A 23,219-nucleotide genomic window follows, 5' to 3' on the forward strand; every position below is an offset into this window, starting at 1 on the left:
ATTTTATTTTCCAATCCTAACTTTACACACATTAATTATGTGTATTACATACCTACGCCTTTTTCTCAAAAGTATTATTTTTGACTTAATGTGTTTTGTTTGTAAGCCGACGATATTGTACAAAGAAAGTTTTGTTATTTATGAAGTAGGATATTTTTTCAGGATTTGTATGGAAATTTAATGTCATCGATATCTCTCATATCTAGAAACTAGTTTTTTTATATCGAATACGAATTTATAAAACGTGTCTTCGTCCTCACTAATTACGTATGAGTCCATTTTTGTCGTTATGAGTAACATAACAAACCCTACGGACTTATTCGAGGTGAGATCTAATGAAACAAAATCGTGTAAGATAATACAGCGAACAAGTCTTATTATTTATGTAGAACGTGAAAATGGAAATAGTGATTGTTTATTTCAAGAATGTAAATATATAAAATATATTTAACGAGAAACGTATAATTATAAATAATCGATTAAATGGCGATCTTACTCGTGTTAATTATGTAAGCATGTGTGGCTTACAGCTGTTTCGGTGCTATTCGACACCATCCTCAGAGCCTACTAGATCTCGGCGCTATCTCAACTTCGCTGCCTGTTGTGTGGGTGCGTTCGTGTGATGAAGAGTTGTGTCAAATAGTGTGTGTGTTCTGAAATTGATCTGTGTGTTGAGAATTTGACTGGGGTGTGTTTTAGTGTGTCTGTATATTTCATATTGTTCTAGTGTGTTGAGTTTTTGGTTTTTGGGTTGAATGTGTAGGATTTCCATGTCTGTATTTATGTTATTGTATGTGTGGTTAGCATGAGTTATGTGTTCAGCATATGTAGATGTATTGTGCCCTCTGGTTATTGCTTTAATGTGTTCTTTGTATCGAGTTTGGAATGAAATAGCGCCGAGATCTAGTAGGCTCTGAGGATGGTGTCGAATAGCACCGAAACAGCTGTAAGCCGCACATGCTTACATAATTAACACGAGTAAGATCGCCATTTAATCAATTATTTATATTCAAGTGTTAAAAGTAGTGTACGAAAAATTCAACATGGTATAATTATACTTAAGGTTGTAATGGAGACATTATTACGGGAATTTAAACACCTGATATCACTTTCTTTCGTAAGATGAAGTTCCTGCATTTCATTATAGAGACAGCACTATCACGTTTATTACGATATTGCACCGACCGATAGATGACTGTGTCAAAATGAAATGTGTAAAAAATAAAATAATGACGTCATACACTGATAAGATAAGTTATAAATTTCGACCATCACATATAGACAGTCTATAAAATGGAATCTTTCACTTTTACTTCGTATTTACTAACAACTTGCTTGGGAACGGTTTTGTTATAAATTAAACAGAATTCTCGTTTAATCTTAGGCCATAATCAACCTGAGAAAAGCAGAGTTTAATATGTAGAAAATAAATAATTTTTTATTTTTCTCTTTGGAGTGACTGTGTTAGGACTAGGGTTTACTTATTGTATGGGAGAAAACTATATGCCCATATGCCTTCCGGTGCAGTAAAATACACAACATTAAACACATGGCAAATGAAATGAAGCTCTTGTGCACAGATCCTACGGAAATTAGATGATATAAGAATCATATATATAATGATACTTCTGATTGAGGTTCTGGCTGATATGTAGGCTATATCTATTATCAGGCAGTAGGCCTACATCTCACTTGATGATATGTGTCAGAAGAACAATAAATTAGTTTGTATGCATCTGAAGTGTGATTAGTGGAATATGTAGCTAATCGGCGATGTATGCATTGCAGGGGGAAAGGAACTGGCCATCCTACTCCATTATCTCTTGGTCTAGTTGCCTCATGAGTGATGCCTTATTGGTGTTACTTATGAGGTTCAAATCTGCCTTCGGACAGTTGACTAAATGGCTAAACAACATATACAATGAAAACTCTTAAATATTGAATTCAATCTACCTACCCATCTCCCACGTGCTACCTCAACAATTTAAAAACTAAACCAATTAGTTTAATATAAATGTATTCTACAGAACCGTTATTTGGACAAATGTAAATTGATATAAACTATCAATACATAATATATGAAGAATTATGATGTGTATACAGATGATGATAATGGTGGTTGGAGAGATTACATGATGGTATTCTACCTCCAAAATTGAATTTAGACGAGGGAGAGAATTGGTACGCAATTTTTTTTTTTTTTGGAGACCTCTGACTCGGAAAGGGAGCTCTTTCACATGCTCTAAATGTATAACTGGTTTCTAACTTCATTTCCTTCTTAAGGAAGTCATATTAATGAGTTTTATAGCCCTTTAAAATCCATCGCTCTCGTTCGGGTTTGAAGCTATGAACCATGAAACCAACAACAAACATGACTAGACAATTAAGGAAGACGACGACGATGACAACGATGATGATAGGTATGTTTGCTAAGATGTGTAATATAATACTGTCTGTCTACACATGGAATTAAGGTTTTCTTCTCTCATGTTTCGAATAAAAGCAGAATTAATCACATTTTTAGTACATTTCAGATGAATTTTGCTTCCTGAATCTATCACTGATGTGTAACTGGAAACTCTGTCCTGTTTCCACGTATGTAACTCTTACGGTCTGTGAGTTCCTGTGTCGAGTGCACGCTGGATGAACGCAGGTGCCATCTCAAAACTCTGTGATAACGATAAGTAACCGACATGTTTGTCACGAGCAAACGCTCCACACTCTGCACGGGGATAAGAGCAAAATAAATGGGAATATTGCGAGGGGCGAGGATTACGATTATGATAGCAAGGATTTTGAACTCTGTTAAGTAGGTTTATGCGAGAAAACATTTCTGAAGGAGACAGCTATACCAACACAGTCCAGTATATACAGTCACGAAGCTTGAGTTGTGAGGGTGCTAGGAACAATAGACTGTGCCGCTACTATTTGCCATTGTCTGTAATGAGGCGATTATAGCGATCCTAGTGGTTAGCAACTATCTATGGATGCATATTTACTACGTATTGAGCTTCGTGACTGTATATACTAGACTGTGAAAGACACGAATGGACAAGCAAGTAAATAAGGAAAGTGAATGAATTGGTGAGCGAACTAGTAAATAAAAAAAAAATAATAATTAAAGGAATCGATACAATCATACAGTATGTACATTAATGAAATACTGACAAAGAATGACAAATACAGAAAAAAAAAGAACAACAAGGAAATTAAGTAAGGAGGAACACAACAAGAAGGAAAAGGACGAACACAAATAAAGAACGAGGAAATGGATATTAAAGGAAGGAAGATACAGAAGAAAATCGTGTAACACAAAAGGAAAAGGAAGGAGCACAACAAAATAAAAACAATAGAGGATGAATGATAAACGAAGTGAGAAGAAAATGAAAAGAATGACACGAAAAAGGAAGAGATGAATAAAGATAAAGAAGTTAAAAAGTAAAGTAAGAGAGAAAAGAACAAAAAGTAAATAAAAATCCAATTAAAGAAGGGGGAAAAGAAAGAAAGGAAGAGGAGCAGGAATTAAGCGACAAGAAAGAAGAAAATTAAATTTATGAACAAGAAAAAGGATAAGGGAAAGAAATAAAGGAACAAATAGATTAATAACATAGGGGAAAGTTAGAAACAAAGAAAGACAAAAGAGAGAGTGAAAGATAAAATAAAGGAGGATGAAAGAGAATACGCAAAAAGAAGAATTAAAGAGAAATTATAAGAACCAGGAGAAAAACAAAGAACGTGAAGAAGAAAGGAGAGAGAAAATGGAGCAGGGAGGAAGGATAAAGGAGAAAGAAAGAAAGAAAGAAAGAAAGAAAGAAAGAAAGAAAGAAAGAAAGAAGGAAAGAAAGAAAGTTACTTACTTATTGGCTTTTAAGGAACCCGGAGGTTCACTGCCGCCCTCACATAAGCCCGCCATCGGTCCCTATCCTGAGCAAGATTAATCCATTCTCTATCGTCATATCCCACCTCCCTGAACTCCATTTTAATATTATGAAAGAAAGAAAGAAAGAAAGAAAGAAAGAAAGAAAAAAGAAAGTGAAATAAAAAGAAATGTTTAAGTTCACAAATGAAGAAAGAATAAAAAAGAAAGAAAAACGTAATTAGAGAAATAATAAAAAAAATACAAGGTCGTCAATAACAACAGAATATCTGTCATTCAATTGAGTTAGGGTACTTTAGTCGAAAGATGAGAGCATAAAAAAATATAATATATTTTTATGCTCTTATGCTATTATGTGATATGATAATACAACACATGTATTCCATAAAGGAAAACTTACAAAATACTCCAAACTGAATCATTTAATATTCACAGAAAATCCAAAGAAACTGTACACATTGTCATAGTTAAACTAGATCTTTGAGAAATTTGGTTGCCACTCATCAGATACAGAGTTGGTATGCTTCTTGCGAAACCTGTATTTGAATACCCGATTTTCTTATTGAGAATTAATTATTTCTCAAGACGATAGATTACATGTAGTGTTTTTATATAATTTTTCGTCTCTTCTGTTTCATTCTTTTACATTTCATTGTTAACATACTCGCATTCATAGATACATTACATACATACAAACAAGGCGCCATAGAAGATGAAGGGGGAAATAGCTTATAATAAAGTACCGAGAGATACCATATTGAAAGAAGAGAAAGAAAAGAGCTTAAGAAAATGGCAAGAACAGTGGACTATCTCAACTAAAGGCGCAATAACGAAGTCATTCTTCCCATCAATTAAAGACAGATTGAAGATAAATTTACCTATCGGAGCCGAATTTACTTCTATTGTGAAAGGTCATAGCTTCGCAAGATCTTACCTTCACAGGTTCAAGATTATACCAACAATAACGTGCCCTTGCAGACTACAAGAAGAACAGACAGTCGACCATATAATACTAAGATGTGCCACACTGGAAAATGAAAGAAGAATTCTAAGAGCTAATATAATACGCACAGGTCAAACCTGGCCTCTACCATTTGATCAGTTCACAAAAACATACCTAAAAAGCTTCAGAAAATTTGTAAAATCCATAGAATTTGGCAAAATGTAACAGTAATTGAAATTAGAAATAATACTAACAATGATGGTAACCTAAAATAGAGAAAGTACAATTAGGCAACACCTGTGTCCATAAGAATTTCAAGATTTCAATCAAAATTGTAAATATCTTGTTCTCATGTCATAAATTGTATAACTAATTATTGTAATACTTTATGTAAAGCATGTAGTATTACCCCAATGTAACGAAGCATGCTGAAATACACAAAAAATACACACATGCATACATACATGCATGCATACATACATACATAGGCCTACATACATACATACATACATACATACATACATACATACATACATACATACATACATACAGAGGCCTGTAGACCTCCTACATACTTACGTATCGTACATGCAGGATGTATTTAGATAATAGATTAACATGGCGAGAAAATGGCTTGATGGAATCATTCTCACAGTAAAATCTCTTCAAGTTGAAGAGTTTAAAGTCCCTGGCTGACACTGAAGTAAGTTGACTGCCAGTCACCCAGTTACAGCAGTGGTCTATGCTGAAGCCTACTTATTGGTCGATAGAGTGGTTCATGCGATTAAACTGACGAACGGTATGGGAACGCGCTCTGCTAGGCTATACGAGGGAATGGAAATGAGGTTCGGAATCAGGAGGGCCGCGCGTCCAGGGAGAGCTTCGTAATAATATACACGACATCAGAGGGATGTCTCTGTGTGGTCGAGTCCACCGAATCGAATGATGTGCTGAATAATGTCCACATAACATGCAGCACACCGTCTGTTGTGGTTGCCTTGTTTAAAATAAATAGGCGATTGTATCCAGCATAGAGAAAACAAATAAAGAGAAAAGATAGAAACACGGGGAGAATTAATGGAAGAAAGGAAAGGCGCAAATACGAGAAAGAAAGGAAACAAAAAATAAATAAAAAGGAATAAAAAGAAATGGTGATACTTAGACTGAAAATAAAAATATAAGAAGGAAGATGAGTAGATATAATATAAGCAGAATGAAAGACAGGAAGAAAGAAAGTAAGATGGGAAATATACATATAGAGAACAAAAAAAGATATTTATATAAATACACAAAAGAAATAGATTGATAGGGAGGTTGATAGGCTACAGACAGATGCAACTATAGTGTTTAAGGAGAAATAGTAAATATTTTGGTACATCATAGTACCGGTAATTCTCAGTAAAAAGCTTCCATAAACACCTGCCTTATTATCAATGGATGCGGAGTTACAGCTCTTTCAATCTGTACACGAGATGCATCTCGCGTACATCTCCTATGTGCGCGCAGCTCACTGTAAAAAGTTGACCAGTATGCAGGTGTGCGGTTGTTATAACCTGACGCAAATTTATGTTAGTATTGTTATAAAGTAATATCAATATTCTGAACATTACATTGATAATTATGTGAATGCAACATAAAATTAAATGCCTAGTCTATGGTTCTTGTTTAAGCCTTGGTTTTCTGAACAGACTGACGCATGCGAACTGCGTGGCCCACCGCGCATAAATCCGGACTAAAACGAGAGATAGTGAATGGTTTCTATGAGCGTATTCCGAATCTCACCGGTGAGCAATCCGATGGCATCACGGTGTTCCGAATTCCACCGATGACGTCACTGATGCTCCACCGGTGTCGCACCGGTGCCATCAACTTGCAGAGGTGGTGGCAGTCTCCATCAGCCGCCATCAGTGAATCTGATTGGTTCTTGTAGAGGACGGGAATTAGCAGACGAATGACTTCGTGCACTGTTGTGTCATGGCGGTGTGTTCTGCTTTAGTTCTGCTGTATTGTTTGTAATGAGCACAACGTAAAACCAATATGTCAATGGCTTATGAGCGAACATGTCAACGGACCCGTTATTACTACCGGTTCAAGAAATAAATTGTTTATGCTATCTTTTCTTTGAACGAGATGGGAGTACGAAAATTTCGCAAAATTTTGCTAGCGTAGCACAGACAACAACTTGTACAGTCGCCATGACAGCCATCGATCCTTCCAGCAGTTTTGTTCCTTATTTCACTGCAACGTGACGTCATTGATGCCACCGGACCGGTGAGATTCGGAATACGCTGTATAGTTGCGAGGTGTGAGGTATGCGCACCTCGCAGCTATAGAAACCATTCACTATCTCTCGTGTTGTCGGATTTGGTCGGTTCAGAAAATCAAGGCTTTACGTTCCACGCCGCGTCGTTCTTTCCCAGACAGTTTGTCCTGAGGCAATGACAAATTAGAAGTGTAGCCTACTTCGCTACGCAAGAGACCGGAAAACATACTCGCTCGTATTGTGGTCTGAGAGAAATCAAAAGAACAGAGTAGAGTGATGTGGTTATACATTTAGTCCTTTCAGACACTCTCGACAGTAATGTATTACTGCATGTGAAATTTAGTGTTCATGAAATTATCAGCCTTATTTCTTATTCACTATGTGACCACACCGGAAAACTAGATGATTTCATTCTCCTCTTACCATTGTTCTGCCTGGCAGTTTATAGGTATTAAAATTGAAGTAGTTCCAATTCGTCACTGTCAACAGAAATTTGATCTATGTTATAATGATATAATGCCCTGTATATTACATATTTTGCCTCAATTCTTACATATTTACATTGATTTATTCATAGTATTATATTATATTTTTAATTTACACTGAATCTTAAAATGAACTTTAAATAAAAACTTAAAATTACCAATAATATTACTAGTTTGTGAAGCGCTGTATTTACCATAATAAAATGTCTGGTAAAAATCAAGATACTTCGTTTCGCCTAACCAGAATATATTCATATTGGTCATGTAGTCTGGTATTGACACATGCAAATTGTATGTGGTCGCAGTAATCGTATTTTAGTGTCAGTTACATGTGGTATTATATAATATCGTATTTTTATTGCCTGCAACAAATAAAGAGACAACATGCAGCGCCGGAAGCAGCACTGCGCTTCATATCGGTACAGAATACCCTGAAAAAATATCATTTATAACATGTGATCTCTAACAAAATTATCCCAGGAAAACATTGCTTCTAGTCCAATCCGAAGCAGGGATCAATAAATATGAAGAAACATGTTAATAAATTACGCAGGTAAGATCAATAATGAACATCATGAAAACTGCAGTTGAACCTAACACCATGAACGTAAACAAACATTTTCACAACACTATTACGTTTCACATTAAAGTGGTAGGGTAGAGTTTGCGTTTAATTGTACTTCATGTATATTTTTATTAGTTTAGGATGTTACGAGATCGATTCGTAAATGTGATTTTCAATTGTATTACACTGTTCTCTCGATTTAGTGGAATGCATTTGAGTTTAAAGGAAGCAGAAAACAGTAAAACGTGCCGCGATCCAAGCACCCACATATCGGTAAGGCATCATGTAACAAACACATTCACGTCTGAGTATTTCTGAAAAAGTAAATATTATTCAAAACTTTGAAATCGGCACAAATATGAAGGATATTGCTGAAGAGAATAAGATAATATCTATTTTGATTTTTTCTTTTATTTATTCTTTCATTCAGTAATTCGTTCGTTCATACCTTCTTTCCTTTCTTCACTCACTCACTCACTCACTCACTCACTCACTCACTCACTCACTCACTCACTCACTCACTCACTCACTCACTCCTTCCTTTCTTTTTTTACTTGTTTACTTATTTATTAGTTTATTTACATTTATTCATATATTCACTCATTAATTAATTAATTAATTCAGTCATTCGTTCAGTCATTCATTTTCTTGATACCATTTTTTTTCTAGGAAATAAAATTAATTTGCTTTAACGTTGTATCAGATTCGCTTTTAATAATGAATATTCATTCTCGTATGACCGATTTTTTACTGTCCATAATATTCCTTAACTTTTTTGTTCTATCTCAGTGGTATTCAATCTTTTTCCTAGCTTACCCCCAAAATATATCAATTTGTACCACCAAACTGCATTGCAATTATGTAAGAATTAACAAAAAACTATGATTGATGTTGTACGAAAAATAACATTATTATTATTATTATTATTATTATTATTATTATTATTATTATTATTATTGTTTATTCAACTGTCCGAAGACAGGTCTGAACCTCACAAGTGATACAAGAAAACACCACTTACGAGGCAACTAGGGCAGGAGATAATGAGGTAGGGTTGTCAGTTCCTTTCCCTCCCTCTATTGCATACATCGGCGATAGCTACATATTACACTAGTCAGACTTCAGATGCACACAAACAATTGTTCTTCCACTGACGCATACCGTCAAGTGAGATATACTGCCTGATAATAGATGTACATATCAGCCAGAACCTTAATCAGAAAATTTATTATTATTATTATTATTATTATTATTATTATTATTATTATTATACAGTAGTTACTGATGCAATAATAATGGTAACGATTTACGTAAAATGGTATTTAACCAAGGAGAAACAAGGCTGATAATTTTATGAACACTAAATTTCACACGCATTAATACATTACTGTCGAGAGAGTCTGAAAGAACTAAATGTATAACCACATCAATCAACTCTGTTCTTTTAATTTCTCACAGACCACAATATGAGCGAGTATTTTTTCCGGTCTCTTGCGCAGCGAAGTAAGCTACACTTTAATTTGCCATTGTCTCAGGACAAACTGTCTGGGAAAGAACGACGCGGCGTGGAACGTAAAGCCTTGGTTTTCTGAACCGATACAAATCCGGACTACACGAGAGATAGTGAATGGTTTCTATAGCTGCGAGGTGCGAGTTGTGCACACCTCTCAGCTATAGAAACCATTCACTATCTCTCGTGCAGTCCGGATTTGTGCGAGGCGGGCCTCGCACCTCGTATGCATCAGTCTATTCAGAAAAACCAAGGCTTAAACAAGAACCATAGACTAGGCATTTGATTATGTTGCATTCACATAATTATCAATGTGATGAGCAGAATATTAATGTTACTTTGTAACAATGCAAGAGAAAAAAATTCTTATACACATGAATAGGTGGCTTTTGTAGATACAATTCGAATTAAGACATAGTGCAACTGGACTATTTGACTTCATTTTGAAGTACCTAAGCAAATTCCGAAATGTAAAATTGTAATTAAGTACGATAACATGAAACCTAACATTATACAAGTTGAACCGTAAGTAATGTCATAAATTTCATGGGATTATTCTTTGAGATATTTCAACCAAAAAGTTAAATACAATTTTGCTCGTTTTTGCTGCCTTTTCGAGATAAAAATTGTTTTATATGAAACATTTCATAGCGTGTTTTGGGAAAGCCATTGGTTGATTTCCCAATATCCTCAGTCAATTTAAGAGAGAACTATATTATGATAATTTAAGGGGTTAGGTACAGCTCACAACAGTACAATTTTGGAAATATTTAACTTTTTTTCCCTCCATTACTGTATCTTGTACAATAATGAAAATTAGTATGTGTAAAACACTGTCCTTCTGCTATATGATAAAAATATTTTTACGATTTAAAAAACATGATTTATATTATTTCAAATATTCAAAATGGTGGTAGTTCACTGTGCAGTGATGAAGCATTTCCCTCATAACTAAAAAACTAGCCAACATTGTGTGATGAAATTTTTTGCGTGTATGTATGCATGTCATATCTACATTATGATGCAAAATCACTTCTCTTTCTTTGATAGATTGTCTGATAAAAAATAAATTCATTTTAAAAAAGGTCAAATATCAGTATTTTCTTCTAACACAAAATAAAAAAAATATTATTTATTAAGGAATGTAGTTGAAAGATAGTTGATATTGTAAGCATGAATTCCAACAATAAAATAAAAGAGAAAGAATATCAAAAAGTTATCAAATTTATGAGTTATGAGGGAAACGCTTCATCACTGCACAGTGAATGCCACCGTTTTTTATTTTGAAAAAATATATATATATATAATTTTTTTTAATCGTAAAAATATTTTTTTTTCATATAGCACAATGACAGTGTTTTATACATATAAATTTTCATTATTGTATAAGATACAGTAATGAAGGAAAAAATGTTGAATATTTCCAAAAATTTTACTGTTGTAAGCTATACCTAACCTCTTAATGATTCAAAGAATTTTAGTTTTGTCTTTAAATGTGCAGAGACTTGACCCAAACAAAAGTAACTTTTCGATATCTAAAGGAATTTTACTATATTTGTTGGGATCAAATTTCTGCACATTTAAAATTGAACACTAATATTCTTTCAATCATTTTTTATCATAATGCATTGCTCTCTTAAATTGACTGAGCGTATTGGGAATTAAATCAATAGCTTTCCCAAAACACGCTACGAAATATTTCATAAAGAAAATTTTTAGCCCGAAAAGGAAGCAAAAACGAGCAAAATTGTGTTAAACTTTTTGTTTGAAATATTTCGAAGAATAACTACCTGAAATTAATGACATTACTTACGGTTCAGTCTGTAACTCAACAGACATGCAATGCGGTCCACTGGAGTAATATGGAGTAGTGAGTGGATCTCGTGATCTTAGATTTAGAAGCTCTTGGACTCGGATTGAAATCCAATTTTAGATGATTAATTAGGTTCCTTCCGAGGTTTTCTCCAACCATAAAGCGAACTTAATATAAAGGCATGGCGAATCATTGGACTTGTTCAATCAAATAACATCTCCTTACCTCCACTTACAGCAAAGTTAATTAACCACACGGTTTATATAGCGTTATTAAATAACGGAATGAGTAATTAACAAAACACAATATAATAGAATATCATTACAAATATAATAATGCAACACAACGTAACGCAAAATAAAATAAAATGTAATGGCATGACTGATATACAACAGAAGCTGGAAAATCCATAAATAGAACATAATCAGAAATGAACCACACCCCAATGAATGTCCTCAAAAAATATTGTTCGCACCTACACTATGCTCTCAAACCATTTCATTGAGTTTTTATTTTAAGTAGATTTTAATATGTTTGATTTTCTGATTCAATAAAAGTTTTCTTTAATAGCGATTTATTCACCTAAATTATGTCAAATTGGATAAAAGAATTAGAAAATAATGTAAGCAGTTTAGGACTAAATTGGTTATGGTAAGAAATTGGGGAAAATAATATAAATTTGATAGGTAAAATTATAGTAAGGAGAAGTAACGAGATTGTGAGACAGGAAATGTTTAGTAATTTAAATAATTTAAAATCATTAATAAATTACACAGAAATGAAAATCATATGGGGACAGAAAGAATATACAAAAATTAACAATAGGGAAGAAAGGATGGAACTAGCGTGGTGGAGATTGGGAATTTGGAAGCTAAAAAATAGAAGAGGAGACATAGGGAAAGATGTATGTCCTTTATGTAATAGAAAAGAAGACACATTACATATTCTGCTATCTTGTCCAGAAAATTAAAGAACAAGAAAAATTTTTATTCGGGAAGCATTACTAAAACTAAATATAGAAATAGCGCATAGGAAATTGTATAGAACAGTAAACGAAAGAAAATTGAGGGAACTCGGAAATTTTTTGTGTATAGTAAAGATAAAAATGGGGAGAGAAAACAAAAATATGAACATACGTATGTAAGAAATATTAACCAAATGGAAAGAGTTTTTGTTAATAAATAACTATAATGATTACATGTAGTATAGCATATATAGTAATTGTCATGAAAAATAAAATGTAGTTAAGGGTGGTTTCCTGGAAAACAGAAATGTAACAGGATCACCATTAACAAATGATACACAAATTGTATATGATTTTGGTGACAACAAATACATATTCACCTAAATATTTTTATCTGCCCTTCATTGAAAGGGACCTCTAGGATCCAGAATACATTCCAATATTTTAATAGATATTATGTAGACTAATGTATGGTGCTTTCATAATTTCTTTACTATAGCCTACAGCAAAGATAGGGAAAGCTTTTAGTTCATTAATTATTTACATTGATTTTAGCTGTCCGGTTCTCAATCTTGATAATTTATTTAGAACATTGGGTATCTAAACTAGCATTGAAATATATCTGACCTACAATTATCTGATCATGTAAGCGAACTTTCTAACTACGGGATAAGTCAGAACCAAAGATATAACAAATTGATAAACTTTGACATAGTTACGCTGGTTCTGAATAAGTGACCCTATTATTGAGATGAGTAAAAAAGTATTTAGGAAAAAGTTAATGTAGATTAAGTATAAATTATTTTCATAATTGACAATATCAGTATAAATTACTTTTCCTTCCATTCCTCTTTTTTTGTTCTCTTGATCACCAGATGATACCCTTTTTATTGTGGATTTTATTTAAATTTCGTATCTTTCTTCTTCTTTTTTATTATTTTATTACGTTCCATTTGTTGTATTCTTCCTTACGTTTTCCCTGTTAACTATTTGCACTAACTGAGTTGCTTTTATTATATTCCAATCTTTAGATCTGCATTTTACATTTTTTCTATTATGGTATTATTTTCATGTTGTTTAATGTCGATTTTGTTATGTTATTATTTTTTTGTAATATGTTAGTATTCTGTTCTTTAAGTTTTTGTTAAGTTTTCATTGCTTGTATACTTTATGACTTGGTAGAGTGTAAGAGAAGGACTTATGACCTTAACTCTGCCAGTATAAACAAATAAAATTATTATTATTATTATTATTATTATTAATTTATTATCAGCGTTTCCCGCTAAATCTAGTGTTTTTTCACAATCATTAGAGAGGAATGAAATTTCGAATTCTATGAATTCTATAATGTGGGTATATTTATAGTACTGGTGACACTAACTGTCATCTTCGCCATCTATTCATAGAAGTAATAACTGAAGAAGCAACGCTTACAAGAACAAATTATAGATCACTATCGATTAGTATGGGTCAGGTATCTTTGAACACGAGTATACAAGCAATGGGAATCCATAGAGATGTGGTCAACGTAGAGAAAGACCAGCATGTACTGTAGTCCTAATATAATATGGGATACATCTAAATATTAAAGACAATGAAAGCTGTAAGGAATAATTAGATAGAATTATATGTTTTCACTCTAATTACTCTGACTTAACGGTCACTGACTATATGGTAACTTCTTTCTTTAGACATGCATCCTGATAGCGCTGTATTTTCAAAATTGTCTCTCAATAATCTCTTCCTATTATCCAATATTATTTGAAATATATTAACATTCCATGTATTTTAGTTTAATTCTGCTACACAGTTTGTATTTCACGGTTTAATTAATAGTTCATAGTATTTTACTCTTTAATTCATAAGTAACGCTTGTATACACGTAACTTTTATCCAAATCAAATTGTTATATTCTTTGTAGCTTGTAAGTTCATTCATATGTATGTATACCTTTTGCTGGTTGAGTGGAAGAGGAGGCTCTACGGCCTTATCTCTGCCAGCTAAAATAAATTATTATTATTATTATTATTATTATTATTATTATTATTATTATTATTAATAAGTGTTCATTTCCCTAGCTTGAATCAAACCCGGATCATCTAAAATTTCATTCGGAAATGAGTCACTGAGTCACAACACAGACCTTCTGTTGTATTAATAACCCATTTAAAATGAACTTGAGTTTGTTTGTATAAAAATAAAGTCAAGGCGTAATATCTCTTTGACGTACTTAAAATTCTGTTGACAACTTTTAGAAGGACGAAGAAAATAAATACATCTGTGTTTACCTCAACTAACAATAATGACTGCTTCGTATTAAACAAATACAAATATACGGTTGTACTGTCTGAGAGTAAAGAAAGCGAATGTTGAAGTTAAGTCTTATAAGTTGAAGAGTTCTCTTTTTCTATCAAGATGAAAGACTTTCCACGCCGCGACACGGTCTGTTGGCTAGAGATAAGCTATCAAGCTAAACCAACTACTGACGTCGGAAACATAAGATTGAAAAATCAGAAAGAGAGACTCTAGAAAGCCGTCTTTTGAAGAAACAAATATCACTTTTACTTCTACTAGCTTCTGAGTAAAATCAATTTAAATCAATGCTAAATATAACATTAGATAAGAAATATAAAGGGCTATGAAGTAATGAAAAAGTATGCCTATATTATATTTCACAGTTGTAGATAAAAAGAGAGAGAAAATTAATAATTAAATTACTCAAGCTTCCTCAATATACATGTTAATCAGCAACTATGAAAAATAATCACTGCTTTTAGTATAGTTTATATACTTTTAAAGTACAGTAGAGCATCGATTATCAGAACATTTGGGAACAGGGGTGTTCGGATAACTGATTTTTCCGGTGTCATAGGAGCAGTATGAAACAAAGAAACTCTGATATTAATAAGAAACTGTATATACAGTATAGCTTATACTGCATGCTCAGTTCAAAGTGTGTCATGTCTCGCTGTATGTCGTCATGTGGCTAGTCGATGAGCCTAGAGAATTCAATCTTCCTACACTTCCGCAGTGTCGTATTACCTATGTGTCAGAGAAGTTGCCTAGCAAGTACGGCGTTCACTCTGAAGAGTACTTACCGATACGTACGGTAACGCCTATAGTGGCAGGAATGTAAAATGTTTGGAAACACGTACTGAGGTAAGTTTTTTTTTCTTACTGTCGGGATATGGGGAGAGGGTTAAGACGATTACTTACGTATTTGTTGACATTAACATCGACGGTCAACATGGACATGGAGCATTTGATTTGTACTGTGGAATGTTGCCGTACGCAACCGATGATAACAAATACCCTGCGTACGACTTGCCCGCGCAAAACACAGTTCGAAAGAGGTTATGGTAACACACAGACTTTACAGACAGCCATCTGTTGCTACGACGTTCAAGTTATACCATACACGTTCTCAAATTCAGATTGAACGCCTTGATTAATAGGCAACTTCTCTGACATAAAAGCTGAAACTCGCTTCAAAACGCTGACTCACAACAGTGACGTCATGACACACTTTGAAATGAACACCCAGTATACAGTATTTTGTATCACACGTCTTACAAATAACACACAAAACTGACTAGCCTAGTTTGACAAGTTCAAAACGGCCATTAAAGTAGGCCTACAGTTTAGGAAAAGAAGTCCCAACTTTTCTATTTTTGCTTCAGAGCTGAGAGCGTATTCCGAATCTCAGCGCTGAGCAATCTGATGGCATCACGGTGTTCCGAATTTCAACGATGACGTCACTGATGCTCCACCGGTCTCACACCGGTGCCATCAGCTTGCAGAGGTGGTGGCAGTCTCCATCAGCCGCCATCAGTGAATCTGATTGGTTCTTGTATAGGGCAGGAATTAGCAGACGAATGACATCGTGCACTGTTGTGTCATGGCGGTGTGTTCTGCTTTGGTTCTGCTGTATTGTTTGTAATGAGCACAATGTAAAAACAATATGTTAATGGCTTATGAGCGAACATGTCAACGGACCAGTTATTACTACCGGTTCAAGAAATTTGTTTATGCTCTCTTTTCTTTGAACGAGAAATTTCGCAAAATCTTGCTAGTGTATCGAAGACAGCATCTTGTACAGCAGCCATGACAGCCATCGAACCATCCAGCAGTTTTGTTCCTATTTCGCTGCAGTGTGACGTCAGTGTTGTCAACCTGTCCGGTGAGATTCAAAATACGCTGTGAGATTCTTTTTTTTGCCGCTAAAACTCGCAAACAGCGCTAGCGAAACTTCTACATGACGAGCGCGCAAATTCAAATTTGCCGACAGGAACACTTTCGGTTAACCGATGTTTCGATTGATCGGTATTCGGATAATCGATGCTCTACTGTAGTTATCATATCCTTCTAGATAACTCTACTTGCATAGTTACAACTCTTCTATTACCGAGGTTCTGTGCGTGTTCTTATCTTACTATAGTGATATACAGGAAGATCCAACGAAAAGTGGAGTGTGTCGTTAGCATATAATATATAAACAATAATTGTTTATAATTAAAGAAACAATAATCCATGTCGTAGATTAAAGGCCCTAAGGTACCCTGTCACTTATTCAAGACTCTATGCAAAATTTGTATGCCATTTCTCACTTATTTTGAAATTTTGACGCTGAATAATCTCTACAGTCGTCAAATAAATAACAACTACAGCATGTAAGTCATCTCATTAGGAAGAAAACTAATGTAATAGTTCAAAGATTATTAGAATATAATATGTAACAACTAGCATGTGGTATTAGTTCAGATGTAATGAAACGTGCTGCAAATAAGTTTAAAACACAAATATTCACATGCACGAATATGCACTTGTAAGTCTACATTTATTGTTTTTTTTAAGTAGGTTATTTTACGACGCTTTATCAACATCTTAGGTTATTTAGCTTCTAAATGAGATGATGATAATGCCGGTGAAATGAGTACGGCGTCCAGCACCGATAGTTACCCAGCATTTGCTCATATTGGGTTGAGAGAAAATCTCGGAAAAAACCCCAACCAGGTAACTTGTCCCGACCGGAAATCGAACCCGGGCTACCAGTTTCGCGGCCAGACGCGCAAACCGTTACTCCATAGGTGTTGACTATTTATTCGTACATAGTGAATATTTCAGTAATTATCTCACAAAACGTGTAGGGATATTAGAGTGGTCATAACAAGTAATTTTATAATTATAACCAAGCCCACTAACATTCCAGTTCCTAGTTAAGAGTATAACTCGTAATTACAATCTCTGAACTATCAGAAAGCGGAGGAAAACTCTCTGAAACAAACCCCTGATCACATGATCTGGGTACAAACATATTGGGATGTATGCCATTGGAGAAAGGACAGTAAGAAAGTGGTTCTGTCATTTCAATTCACAACACTCCGTACAAAAGTTAGTGTCCATCCACAGAAGATGACGTTATACGTCTGGTGGGATAGAGAAGCCGTCGTGTACTACGAATTGATCCACAGGAATGTACTCATAACTACTGACAGCAATTGCAAAAAAGAAAAAAAAAAAACGACCGGGGAGTCTACTTCAAGTCCTGCTGCAACACGATAATGCATGCCCGCACGCCGCTAACATGACGAAAGCATCTATAGAGGAGTTCGGTTGCGAGGTGACTCCACATCCTCCATACTCTCCCGATCTTGCGCCCTCAGATTTCTACATTTTCAGTTCTTTATCCAACAATTTTCAAGAAAACTTCTTTATTAATAAAACAAACTTGGCTTGACGACTTCTTTAACTCCAAACCAGGAGATTTCTTCAGCGTTGACACACAGTTATAGATAATGTAGGAAAATATATTAGTCCTAGTGATTAATTTCTGTTTTCTATTCATCTGAAATAGAAACATCTATCACAACGAAAAAATGCTACTAACTTTTACATCAACTCAATTGCAGTTTGTGTGCAGAATTTTCGACTAGTAGATATTCAGTTTGAACAAAATTCATTAAATATTTTAGGAGAAAATGCACAGACTGGCAGCCCTCATGTCAGAAACTACTTTCTCCGTTTTATAGATGATGAAAGCTCAGTTCCTTTAGATGAAATCCATTCTTCTGTGAAGTAACGAAAAAGAAATAAATTTACATTAAAAAACTAATTCTCACGAAGAACTGGAAGGTTTTGCCATATACAAGTTATTGATTCTAGTGAAGGTCTTTTATTAATTTAATTTTTTATTTTATCGCATTACCATTAAAGTGCTGTAGAGGAAAGAAGTTTAGAGGTTATTAATTCAAGAGAGTACTAGAACCAGGAGTCTTTGTACCCGATATTCGTCTATAAATGGAAAATTCATTGCAATGCTTATAGCTGTATTTTATAACCATAAAACTTGTTAGACTTCAGAGAAGCAGTATCCTTTGAACTCTATCAGACTAATTTGAAGCTTTGTATTGCGACTAGAGTCTAATTCGTTCGTTCAGTTCATCACTGAGTGAAAAGGGAATGGCGAAGCAAAAAAGAAAGAAAAATAAAAAATAAAGGAGGCAGTAAACAAATCATTATTTCATTTCCATTTTAACCGATACGAAATATTTTGGGCTTTTGTGCCTATCCAAAATGGAATAATGGATTAAATAAATGCATATACGCATTGTGTCATACAGAATTCCATTTTCCGCTAAGTGAATGGGTTTAAAATCATGATTTTATTGGGTTCTAGATGTGACATTTCAACCTGTGTAAAATAAAGTTTCTTAACCAAAGCAGACTATTTAATGGTATTAATAAATGCAGAGTATATATTCTACATAAATATAATGTTGTGGAAAGACAAACAGAATTCCATTAAATTCTGAGAGAATTCGCATTAACATATCATTCTACAATACTTTAGACAAGAGACCGTAAGGCTTATGAAATAAATTGGAAATATACAACATTAATATCAGTGACTAACCTAAACTCACTAGGCTGACTGGACTATATAGACTGATTGATTGGACGGGACTGGACTTAACGACTAAACTAACTGCAGTATCAAACTAGATTGATGATCTGACTGTTTACAGTAAGTGATATGTTATTCGGCTTCAATGGTTTCTGGTTTTTCAAGAAATGAATTTAATTCATATATTATTATTATTATTATTATTATTATTATTATTATTATTATTATTATTATTATTTATACAGGGTGTTTCCGAGGTGGTGTTACAAACTTTCAAGGATGATGGCGAAGGGTACATATATCAATCTGAGATAAGGAACCCTGGTCTGGAAATGACCAAGTCGAAAGTTATAAGCAAAAATTGTTCTGTGGAAATGAAATAATTTTATTCCTCTGCACACCTTATTTATGTGTATTTATCTGTACATCTTACACATACTGTATTCATCTGACGATGTTTACGTTGTCTACTTACAGTATTCCATTCAATGCGCTGTCTGAGGGATGGGGACAGGAAACTGCACTAAAGCAATGCAGATAGCGTAATGTGTAACGGACATGGTCGGTCCTGATATGCACGTCTGTAGACAGCAGTGTATGTGTACAAGTTGCAGTGTCCAGTCGATCAGTCCTAGTGAAATGGAGGAGTACACGAGAGCGGAATAAGCAGATCTGATTTTCGAATACGGATGAGCCAATGGGAACAGTAGACAAGCTCACAGATTGTATCGGGCTAAGTACCCACGTAGGAGACATCCGGCCCATACCATTTTTTCACGACTGTTCCAAAAGTTAAGGGAAGGAGGGCACGTGGTACCAAATTACAATTCCATTAACACACAGCTATTTTTGCTTATAACTTTCGACTCAGTCATTTCCGGACCATGCACCGACGACGAAAGATATAAAACTCAGCGCTTTACTGGAAATACAATTACTACGAAAATAAACTACACTCTTAACAACCTTTGAGTAAGCCGTGTATGCCGGCTCACATTCATCAGTGCCACCTTTTTCATCAGCATGGTTACAGGCATAGCTTCTTTCCATTACGTCACAGCAGCACGGGTACGTAGGTAAGCGAGGAGAGGGGAAAACCTAGTCTTTCTGGATGGATAAATTCTAAGTTACAAGTACTCGGAAGGGGGGACAACAAGGGAGAAAGTACTCCGAAGGGAGCTGGTCGGTTCGAACGTTTCGGAGTACCTTGGGACTCGTGCAGTGGTAAAGTATAGATATCTGTATTATAACTTGGTAGAAAGATTCCTCCTCTCGTTTACCGATTCAACATCACTATAATTGTAATACTATACAGGGTTATATCTTTCATTATTAGAAGCCGATAGTAATACTTCTATTATTGTATTTAAGCATGATTATATGTATGTTCAGGAAAGTTCCGTGCAGATCGGCTGTCATTACAGTCTTGTCACTTCTATTGATTTTGTTTATTCATTGTTAATTTCATTATTATTATATTATCATGTATTATCATTTACATTTTTTTGTATTTTTGATTTAATTATTTTATTATACATTAATTCATATCCAGCCTTGGTTTATTTATGGTTGTTTCCACTGCGCCATATTGATGAAATTCTTATTCACCTTTAAGGGGAATTGGACGTTATCACATGCAAAGTAATGGTAAGAATAGCCTATCTTCAAGCAGTCATAAATGTAATACTATATATCACATCTCTTTCATTTTTTTTGTTGTATATATGTATATACATTAAGCTTTAAAATGAAAAAAGAATGGTTAATCTAGTGTAAATCTTACCCTTAAATTAATTTTTGAATTTAAACATATTTTTTATGTAAATTCACTAAATACCTGTGATTAGGTACACTCTATTCACTTATCCTAGCACACATTGAATTAAAATTTTGGCCACTTACTGCTAACAGATACTGAAACATACCCTACTAAAATTATTAAAATATCTGTAATATTAGGCCTATGGGCATAGGCTTATACTAATCTTCGTCATTTTTTTTTAATTTATTGACGGTGATGATTGCTATAAGCCCTATACTCATAATATTACAGATACATGAATAATTTTAGTAGGGTATGTTTTAGTATCTATTAGCAATAAGTGGTCAAATTTTCAATTCAATATGTGCTATAATAAGTGAATAGAGTGTACCTAATCACAGACATGTAGTGAATTTATAAAAAAAATTGTGCTTAATTTAAAAAATTAATTTAAGGATAAAGATTTACTCTAGAGTAAGCATTCTTTTTCACTTTAAAGCTTAATATGCATACACACATAGCTAACAAAAATGAAAGACCTCTGATTAATAGTATTATATTTATGACTGTTTGAAGATAGGCTATTTTTACCATTATTTTGCATGCGATAATGACCAACTCCCCTTAACATCTGACGTTGTAGACGTACCCAATAATTATGCTTGTGAGACGATGTAACGTTTCACAACCATAGAACTTCTCAACGAGTTTAAAGCATCTCTATCTCATAAATAAAACTAATGATTTATCGCCTTGCAATAATTTTCCTCATTTATTTGGAAAGAAGATATTTCACAGAAAGGATGAAATCCACAAATTTTCATATTGGATCTCTAAATTATTTATCGTTAAAACATATGCACTGCTAGTACATTCAGCTAATTCGTGTACCTCGTCTAAATATTTCCACTCTTTATATTTAAGGCTAATTTGGTTTTCTGGTCTTTGAGCTGGACAAAAACCCTGATATTTAACCATAGTGGTGAGGGCCTAATTAGTCAAATCCACTCTTCTTATCTCCAAGTTGTGCCCCTTGGTATCTTTTAAGTAGTGAAAGAGAGAGTCGTGTGCGGAAAGCAACGGGAAGCTATCGCATTTATCTTTCCAAAGTGCAAACATGATAGACAACATTAAAGGTACATAGATCCTGTTCGGAGTCTAACAAGCAAATTTTCTGATGGGGCATATAAAAAAGTTATTTTTTTTTCTTTCACCATGTTAATAATGTCAAAAGAAGTGTTTATACAAATTTTGGCCACTCGACCGCAATTACGAGGGCCGTAAAAAATAAGTTTGCCAGGGGTCGTTAACAGAAAAAAAAACACAATTTCATTTGACAAATTTATTGGAACAGACATAGCAATTGTTGAGTTATTTTTCAACATATTTGTCACCGGAATTGAGGCATTTCTCATACTATGGAATGGACAGAGAGAGGGCAGATGCAGTCGAACGCTGGTTCCGCTCTCAGGCGGCTGACTTTTACGACACAAAAATTGATCCCATGGTATGACAAATGTCTCAATTCCAGTGGTGGATATGTTGACAAATAGCGCAACAATTGTTGTATCTGTTTCAATAAATATTTCCATGCAATTGTGCTTTTTTTTCTATAAACGGCCCCAGGGAAGATCACTTTCTGGATGGCCTCGTAATTGTGGTCGAGTGGACAAAATTTATATAAGTACTTCTTTTGACAGTATTAATATGGTGGAAGGAAAAAAATTAACATTTTTATCTGATCCATCAGGACTTTTGCTTGTAAGAGGAAGGCGCGCAATAGGAACGATTGGAGAATGCTGGGTTTGCAGTGAAAGACCTTCCCCTGGATAGAACATTATGAATGAATGAATAGTATATTTGAGATTTTACGTGAATTTCATTAACCAATAAAATAATCATTTTATCACGTTCATTCTCTAGAATCAGCACACGGAGTCAGATCTGGAAAATGACAGCCGAGTACAAATGATAGGTCTTGTGCCTTCAGATACAAGCAATTAGAGGTTGGAGGATTAGTCCATGTGCAAATGGAAAATTAGCCTCACAGTCCCTTTGTCCGCCATATAGCTGATCTCATAGGATTTCTCCGAGAAAGAACTCTATTTCGTTCGGTAGGAAAACACTGGCTGA

Source organism: Periplaneta americana, chromosome 9, assembly GCF_040183065.1.
Source record: "Periplaneta americana isolate PAMFEO1 chromosome 9, P.americana_PAMFEO1_priV1, whole genome shotgun sequence".
Classification (NCBI taxonomy): domain Eukaryota; kingdom Metazoa; phylum Arthropoda; class Insecta; order Blattodea; family Blattidae; genus Periplaneta; species Periplaneta americana.